We start from the raw sequence: 8,508 nt of genomic DNA, 5'->3' as shown, positions 1-8,508 counted from the left end.
TATTAGCTGATGGCCCTTTTATCACATATTTACTTACAGAGTCATCCTAAACAGAGTTGTATCCTTTTAAATACATCGACATTTTAGAAGGGTGTAACATTGCTTAGGCATGAACTGTTATGTTCCATTTGGCAGGCCTTCAGTTCTACCTTGTGTTGGGGGAAAAAGTGGTAATTCAAATATTTTAAATAAATAGAAATGGCAGGATTTTGAATCATCTCTGTTTACTCACCTATGGTCAGAAACTCACACTCTCATATGTTTTACAATTTAGCTGTATGGTCCATAAAGCTTTTTTCTGACCACACTGTAATATATTAAAATTTTGATAACTGGCAATGTACACTTAGCCATTCACCAGCAGAGTTAGGAAGGGATCCCAAGTGTATCCTACCAGGATAAAAAAAAATCTTGTGCATTGTAACCTATTCAGCCTCTAGGATATAAATCTAAGAAAGAAATCTGAATTCTAGAATAAACCCATAGTGTCTAAATGCTTTCAAGAGACGTAACATTCCATCTATAGTAAAACTGCATCAGTAGTGCTGTAAAACTATTTTCTTAGGTAAGAACAGAATTTGAGAAAATGTTATCATAGTGTTGTGTCAACAGAGGAAAGCACAGTGGAAATGGACTTCTACAACCAATTAGGAACTCGTTTTCATAAGCTCTTATCCAGACAGCATAACAATTGCTTCATATTGGGTGAGAACCTGTACATAAAGGTATTCCACAGGAGTATACCATGGTAAGTAAAGTCTGAATGAGAGCACTGCATCTCCCAACAACATACTGTGAACATAAGCCAATGAGCCACAGCCACTATGGTTCCAGCAAGTGTCCCCAAGGTGAGGCATATTAATTTGAGATTGTAATTTTTCTACGTTAAAACTCTTTGGTAATACTTTTGACCAAGTTTTCTTGGCCAATTACTGTAAACTTGATGTTAAAGGCTTAAGAAGGTGTTAATATCATACCAAATAGCTTGAGTAGCTCATCAGAATGGAAATTATTTTATCTTGCTGTACATATATTCATCCTCTCTATAACACAGACAACATAGTTAGTTGCCATAAAATGGTTTGTTTGTTTTTGCCTAGAAGACTAGGTCTATGCAAGTGAAATCTGCATTAATTTACTTACAAGAGGATGAGACTTTGTAGACACCCTTGACCTGGCCTCTTGTATGAATTGGGGATGATTGGGCACCTGCTGGTTTTCTTCATGCACATTGAAGGCAGGGAGCCAATTGTTTGGCAGGCAGTTTAGGGTGCTTGTGAGTAGCTTGAGTCTGTTCACTGTGGCTTTTTATGCACAGGTTGATTCTGTCGCCATCAAACCCCCAGTACTTCGGGGCTTTGTTTTCATTATGCATGTATATTCTGACCTTTCACACTCCCCTCCTGCTTTCCCTTGTTTTGTAGATGCTGTTTTACCCCGAGTTTAATCTCTGCCTCAATCCAAAATTGAAAGCTTTTCCTGTGCATATCTGTCTATTTGGTTTTCCCCCCCATGCCCATTCTCGCTTCTCCCTCCCACTTGTCTTTCCCTGCCATCCAACCTTTCCCCTTGAGGCTGGAATACTATGAGGCTGCTTATTTGGTCAGTTTCACAGTGAGTGTGGTCAATTTCAGACCTCAGTCTGATTGAACAGGGTTTTTTTGTTTGTTTGTTTGCAACTAGTGATAACAGAAAGTGGCTGGGAAAAGTAAACAGGGGAAAACAGGGAAAAGTCGGGGTGGGGGAGGGTTTACGGTGAATTGCGGCTACTTGGTTCATTTAAAATGAAAGAATCCAGCCACGTAGCTGGTGGGGACTGGTGACGTATTAAGACTACTGCCAATCACAAAGCAGTATTTAAAGGGGGGAATAACGCATACACCATTAGTCCTGAAGTTCTGCATTTTCCCTGGTGATACACAAATTTAACCCCAAGTACTCCGGGAATTTCTTCGGGGGCGGGGAGGAAGCTCCCGTGCATAGTGATTTGAGAATTTTAGTTCAAATACTGTGCATCGAGAGAGCAGCATATCCAACAGAAACTACCCATGCATAAAAGGCCTCTGTTGCTTTCTGTCCATGCAGACATCAACATTAAACCACCCCATCGCTGCTGTCTCGCTGTGCTCTGTCACCAATGAGGAATGTACAAAAGTAGTCATATAGAAATAAACATTGAGCAATTTTTTAAAATAAGTCTTGTTAATAAGTATATGTCTGTGTATATCTGATCAATGTTAATGGCTGCCTATCAACCTGGAGCTGCAACTGTTCTCATTTGTGTGTTTTCACACAGTTCCATGGAAGATGTAGTTTTCCACCACCACCCTGCCATAATTTAATTACATGACTCAACCCTCTATGACACTCAGAGAAAATGGATTTCACCTACTGTGCAGCTGCAAAAGTAACTGGAAGGTAGGAGGAAATGAAACATCACCATCACAACTACTGCGCAGCTGCAAAGCTGATCAATAGAGTGATCAAATCTGACATAGAACAGTGAAGGCGAAATAAGCAAATCTGAGGCTTATTGATGGACTGCTGAAAATATTACGTTCAGCCACTAACCATATTTGCTATGAAGTTGTCAGCATATGAATTGTGCATTTCGCCTTAATGAAAATTCAGGCAATTGTACACAATCCTTTTTTTTCACTTCCTTCCTTTGGGCAAAAAAGTCTCTTTTTAAGGATTTTTTGCAGCATCTTCTCATAACTTTGTGTGTGACATTTACCCAATATTATGTTCAGAGTAAATGTGTGGTACTGTGGTATCTGATTTGCTAGACTGACACACGTTATTTAATAAAAAAATTTGACATTGACCTGTATACAACGACATAATCTGCAGACTTGAGAGTACTTAAGCTTTCTAAAGAAAGGACCCTGATTTCTGCTCACGCTTATTAGCCTGTATTCAGCCATGCACTTCTGAAGATTTAGGGTACTTGCATTTCCTTAAGAAGTAGCAGTGATTTCTGTTGCTTCTCTCCCCCCACCCCCCGCAGACCACCAAAATCTAATTCCTGAGGATCAGAAAACTGTCAGGAACAGCATAAGGAGCAAAATGGTGGTCTGCAGTGGGAGGAGGGTTCTAGTTTGCTGATAATAAGGTTTTGGTCAGCTGTAGGAGAGCAGAAGAAATTGCTGCCCCTTTTTAAGAAAACCCTTAAGTCTTCAAAAAGCCACAAATTATCTTAGAAAACCAGTTCATATTAAAGTAGTGAGAAAAAACTAAGAGTGGAGCTTACATTTAATTTGCATTAACCACATTTTCTTTAACAGGCAAGTATGCTTGTAATGTTATTTTCATTTATGGATAAAAAGAAGATTCAAGAAAATAGTTTGACTAGTGAAATTCAAGTCCCTCAAACTTCATAGTTGTGAGTTCCTCAAACTTCAAGAATGAAATACCATTGAAAAAACAGCATTATAGGATATAAGAGGTGGGGAAATAAATAAAAATTCAGGCTCCCTCTAGGATTCTGTAAGCTTTGAACAATTCAGGATACCTGATTCCTTTTCTCCCCCCTCCCATATTCTTAGTCTTAGCATTTGAGAGGGGGGGGTCCTTTCTGTTTAATTTGGAAAAAGGATGTGTTCCTACAGTCCTGAGAAGTCCCTTGAATATAGAAACTTGAATGTAGTCCCTTGAATGTACAAACTTCTTATCTGTTGGTGTTTCCAAACCAGGTTTTTGCTGCAGATCGCCTTCTTAACTTCACCCCCCCACACACACAGATTTCTTCAATTTCCCCTCCCCCACTTTTTCAGACCACTCTAAAAAAAAAACAAAAAAACGGGGAAAGCTCAGGGTGAAAAATCAGGAGAGCAAAACCAACAAATGATACTGTGTATAAGGGAGGGGGGAAACTGATGTAGTTAAGAAGCTGAGCTGCAACAAAATCCCAGTGCAGAAAAGCCCTGTGGGTGGCTTAGTTTTGCAACTTTCATGATTGGTATGGGTAGCCATCTTCCAGGTGAGGCATGGAATTACTGCTGATCACTAGACTACAGAAAACAATTCCCCTGGGGTAAATGGCAGCTTTGGAGGGCATCATATCCCTGCTGAGGCCCTCCCCACATTATTCCCTTCCCATGCACTGCCCCCATATCATCAGGAATTTCCCAAACTAGGCAGCCCTACAATGGTATAAGGCACCTACTTAACGATGAGATAAAGTAACAAGGGGATGACCCATGAAGAACTGCAAGGGAGGTACCCCCCCCCCCATTACTCTGGCTAGGCAGCTGAAGTGTACCAAAAGGGAACTTGTGGGCAAAGGATAAATGAACATGCAGGGTCTGGATTCTTTCTGGGTAGCCTTATCTAATTACTTTAAAGCATTGCATGTCAAATTTGTCTGGGTGCCCTTTATATTGTGTATGTCAGATTTGTCGGTGTGCCCTTTTTATTGTGTAAGGGGTGTGTATTTTGTATCCAGGTTAGCAGTGCAAACAAACTGCCCTTATAAACTACATACATTTAGTTTAGTGTTTGGACAAGGAACCAGGAGATCTAGGTTCAATTCCCTGGCTTTAACCACATGAAACTCACTGGGTGACCTCTTTGTCCCTCTCCACCTAACTTAAGTCATAAGGTTATTTTGAGGCAAAATAGAGAAGCACATGTAGCCCTTTGAACCCTTTGTAAGTGAGGAAGGCCAGATTAAAAGCACTACAAGATTTACATGAAATTATAATGTTTACATAACAGCAGCAGCCCTACAAGTTTACTGTACTGAGATAGGGCTGCCAAAAAATACTGAACAAGAAATAGCCATTGCTTCCAAGTATTCCCATCCACGGAATGTTTCTTAAGCTGTACTGCTCTCTCCTTTTCTCTCTCTAGCAGTCCAGGCTGCGACCCTCCAAGGACTGCTGAAATGAAAGGAAGTGGTTCAGCACCAATGGTGAGTAGCCAGAGAGCCAAAATGTCTTTCCCTAGGCACTGTGCTTTTTTTTTCAGTCCTGCAGAGCAAAGGCAGGAGAAGGAGGAGGAAGAGAGACAAGATAGAGGGGTGAGTAATTGCCTTGCAATATTTACTTGTCAGGCTGGCATCAAGGTAACTTTTGCATATCAAATGTAAGCTTGAGTTCTCAGCCTTTTGAAAAGTAAATGGCATGGCTCCCGACCAAGTGTGATGATCAACGAACCATTCCAAGTAGGATAGTTGCATTGAATTCCAGTCCTCTGTGGCTAGGTTTAGCTAATACCATATCCGATAAAGGTTTAGTCATGTCCCAGAGTGGCAAAAAAGAAGCATGCTCGTGCAAGTGAATCTCATAGTTGTGGTTTATCTGGCCCTTTCATGACTTCTGTTGAATGTTTACTTTGCTTCAGTGGCTGGTAGCTATGAAATTGCGAGGATCTATGCCAGGTATTAATGTCAGTGATGAAAAGATGGGACTGAAAGCCATCATTAAGGAAACTATCATAGCAATCGTTAAGCCTGCATGGCAGATTTTCCAAGAGCATTAAAATACATTGTTGGCAAATCAAGTTTGTAGGCTTTTACTAGACATAGGGAAGTATTGCATGTATTTAATGGCTTGCAGTGAGATTCTATGTGGAATGATTGCATTGACTTCAGTGGGTTTGGACTGGAATAACTTTATATAAGATTGCACTGTAAAACATCATTTATTGCTGTGATGTCAGAATTCTAGTCTATAACTGCAAATCTGCACCCAGTTTGTCATGCTGAAATCAGGGGACTTACCTTTGCAGAGTCAATAGCAGAATCACACCTTAAGAGGGGGATGGAGACCACAGTATCAACGAGCTTTTCAATCATTCAAAACCCCAAACTCAGGAGGCTTAAATTTGGGTGATTTCAGTTGGAGTGTAAAATGGCAACCTGCATCTGTATCTCACTCTGTTGCTTGCAGTGATGTATATTTCTAGTGAAGAACCCAACTGTTGTTGAAGACAGGATGTTGGCCTGGTTGGCTGAACCCAGAAGGCTCTTAAGCCATTCATGTGGTTCGTTCTTTCTTTCTTTCGCCAACAAGTCACAGCTGACTTATGGCAACCCCATAGGATTTTCAAGGCAAGAGACATTCAGAGGTGGTTTGCCAATGCCTGTCTCTGCATCATGACCCTAGTATTCCTTGGAGGTCTCCCATCCAAATACTAGCCAGCACCAATCCAACTTAGCTTCTGAGATCTGTTGAGATTGATCTAGCCTGGGCTATCCAGGTCAGGGTGGTTATTTACTAGTGATTTGCAAAAATTAGAAAACCATTCTGTACTGATGTTTGATCAAATCAAACAAGGTTGCTGAATTAGAATTCACAAATACAAGCAGAGGACCTGTGAGACTTGAGGTGAGGATCCCATCTTTCCCCCTTACTCACTCAGTCAGCTGAGCTACATGCAGTCCTGCTGCCTCTGCCCACCTGATTCACACAGTGGTGGCGGGAAGGCTGAAGGGGCTGCCACTTCTCCTCCCCCACCTGCACCTCCTCCTCTCCTGCTTACGCAGCTCATGCAGTAGTGGGAGGTTCCTTCTGCCTTCTCTGAAATGGTGGCTGAGATCTCACGATGTACTGTACTGAGATCATAGATGTTTCGTAAAAACTTTATTTATTTTTTGTCTTTAGATTGCTCGGCAAACCTGGAGTTTTCTGTACGTTTGTGGGAAAGTGTTTTCTTTATGTACCTGGACTCATTGAAGGAAGGTTCTGTCTGCAAAGGGGCTGGGTTCAGCATTAGATACATAACATTAACCTGAGCTTAAACCAAAGTAGTACTTTTCTCACCCACTATAGGTTGAAACTGCCTAGTCCCGACCACTACAGTCATCTTCAGAAGCCCTGCTTCAGGTGTCCCCCCATTCTGAGATTAGGTGGGTGTCAACATGGAAGAGGACCTTCTCAGTTGGTGCACCAAGGAACTCTCTCCCTGGGGAGACTTGTCTGTCCCCTTCTGTTGCCATCTTCCACCAGTGGGTAAAAACTTTTTTTTTGTTTCATTGGAATTCCCTCAGTGATCCCTCCTTCCTGCCCAGTGTTTTAGTGGTTGTGTTTATGTTTTATATGTATTTTAGCTCTGGTTTTAATGATGTGTTTTTGTTGGTTTTAATGGTTTTCAAGAAGTAATTTTATTAAGTGCGTTCTAATTTGTTAGCCACCTTGGTGGCCCTCATGAGGGCTGAAAGGTGGGGTATAAATTTTGTAAAATGAAATAAATTAATAACATATGGTTAAACAAGCTTAACTGTGTTATCACCAATTACAGCTGTTGATAATGCTCGCCGACATTATCTCTGTTCACATCCAACACGTGCTTGTGTATATCTGTTTGTAAGAGAAAGCCAACATGAATTCACTTTACAAATGAAACTGAGGACCAGTACCTAGATAAATGTGAGGTTTAGATCACATATTCAGCTTTATATTTGCTGCATAACTTGGGAATTCCCCAACACACATATACAGATTGTACATGCATTTGCTGTAACTTGTGAACAGGGTTCTTGTCTTGAATGTGCTATGGTTTTGCATACAGATGCCACGGATTATATCTCTAGCATTTCATGGTCCTTTAATCCTCCCTCCGCTCCCCTTTATATAACTATCTGCTGGGAGAGATTTCACTTCACTGTTTCTGATGAAGTGGGGTATTGCTGGTGGAGGCCTATGATACAATAAATCTGTTAAAGCTTTTGCAAGACTCCTTTTTGGTTTTGTTACAACAGAGTAATATGACTAGTATGTCTTCTTAAATCTGTATATCCTCTCTGTGTATGTTTGTACTATAAAATGAAAGGCCATCAATATTCACCCCAGCAATGGATTTGGATCAATATATACATTCAGATACTTTGAAAAGGATAACATTAATCTACAACTCTGTCTCACTCATTGAGATTCAGTGATCTGTTCTCAACAGAAAGATTCCGCAGTGTATGTCAGGTTAGAGTCCATGGGAATGACCCCAGTGAGTTTATATGATGCTGATTTTCTCTTCTTCATTATGCTGATGATTGAGACTGAACTCTTTTAAAGACCACTGGGACCAGGGGAGATGAGACTTCATTAAGATGCACAATATGCATCCACCAAGAAAGTGTATAAGAAATAGTAATGAAAGCGTTATGTTTGTGAGGTTGATGCTTTCACCAGAGGAGATACTGCTGGCTGACAATGGTTACCAAGATGCTGAGATTAGTGTCTCTCCTCCTTAAAGGATATAATATTCACCTACAATTGTTGTGAGAGAGAATCTCTCTCTCTCCCTCTCTGCAGACAGACTGTTTCACACACTGAATAATTTTCAAGAGATATCTGTCGCAATGACTTTAGGCAGCTTTAAGAGAGGGAAAATATCCCCTGTCCCCTTTGTAGATGCAGATAAAATGAGCAGAATCTCCAAATCTTCACTTAGGATCAATTCTCATATACAAGTGATGAACTTGTTATGGAGAAACAAAATTGTAAAAAGTTGTCTTTCATGTTGCTTATGAATTTCTCAAGACATCTGGTTGAGCATTGTTTGAAA

This window comes from Euleptes europaea, chromosome 3 (genome assembly GCF_029931775.1).
Source record: "Euleptes europaea isolate rEulEur1 chromosome 3, rEulEur1.hap1, whole genome shotgun sequence".
NCBI lineage: Eukaryota > Metazoa > Chordata > Lepidosauria > Squamata > Sphaerodactylidae > Euleptes > Euleptes europaea.
This window is presented reverse-complemented; position numbering follows the sequence as displayed.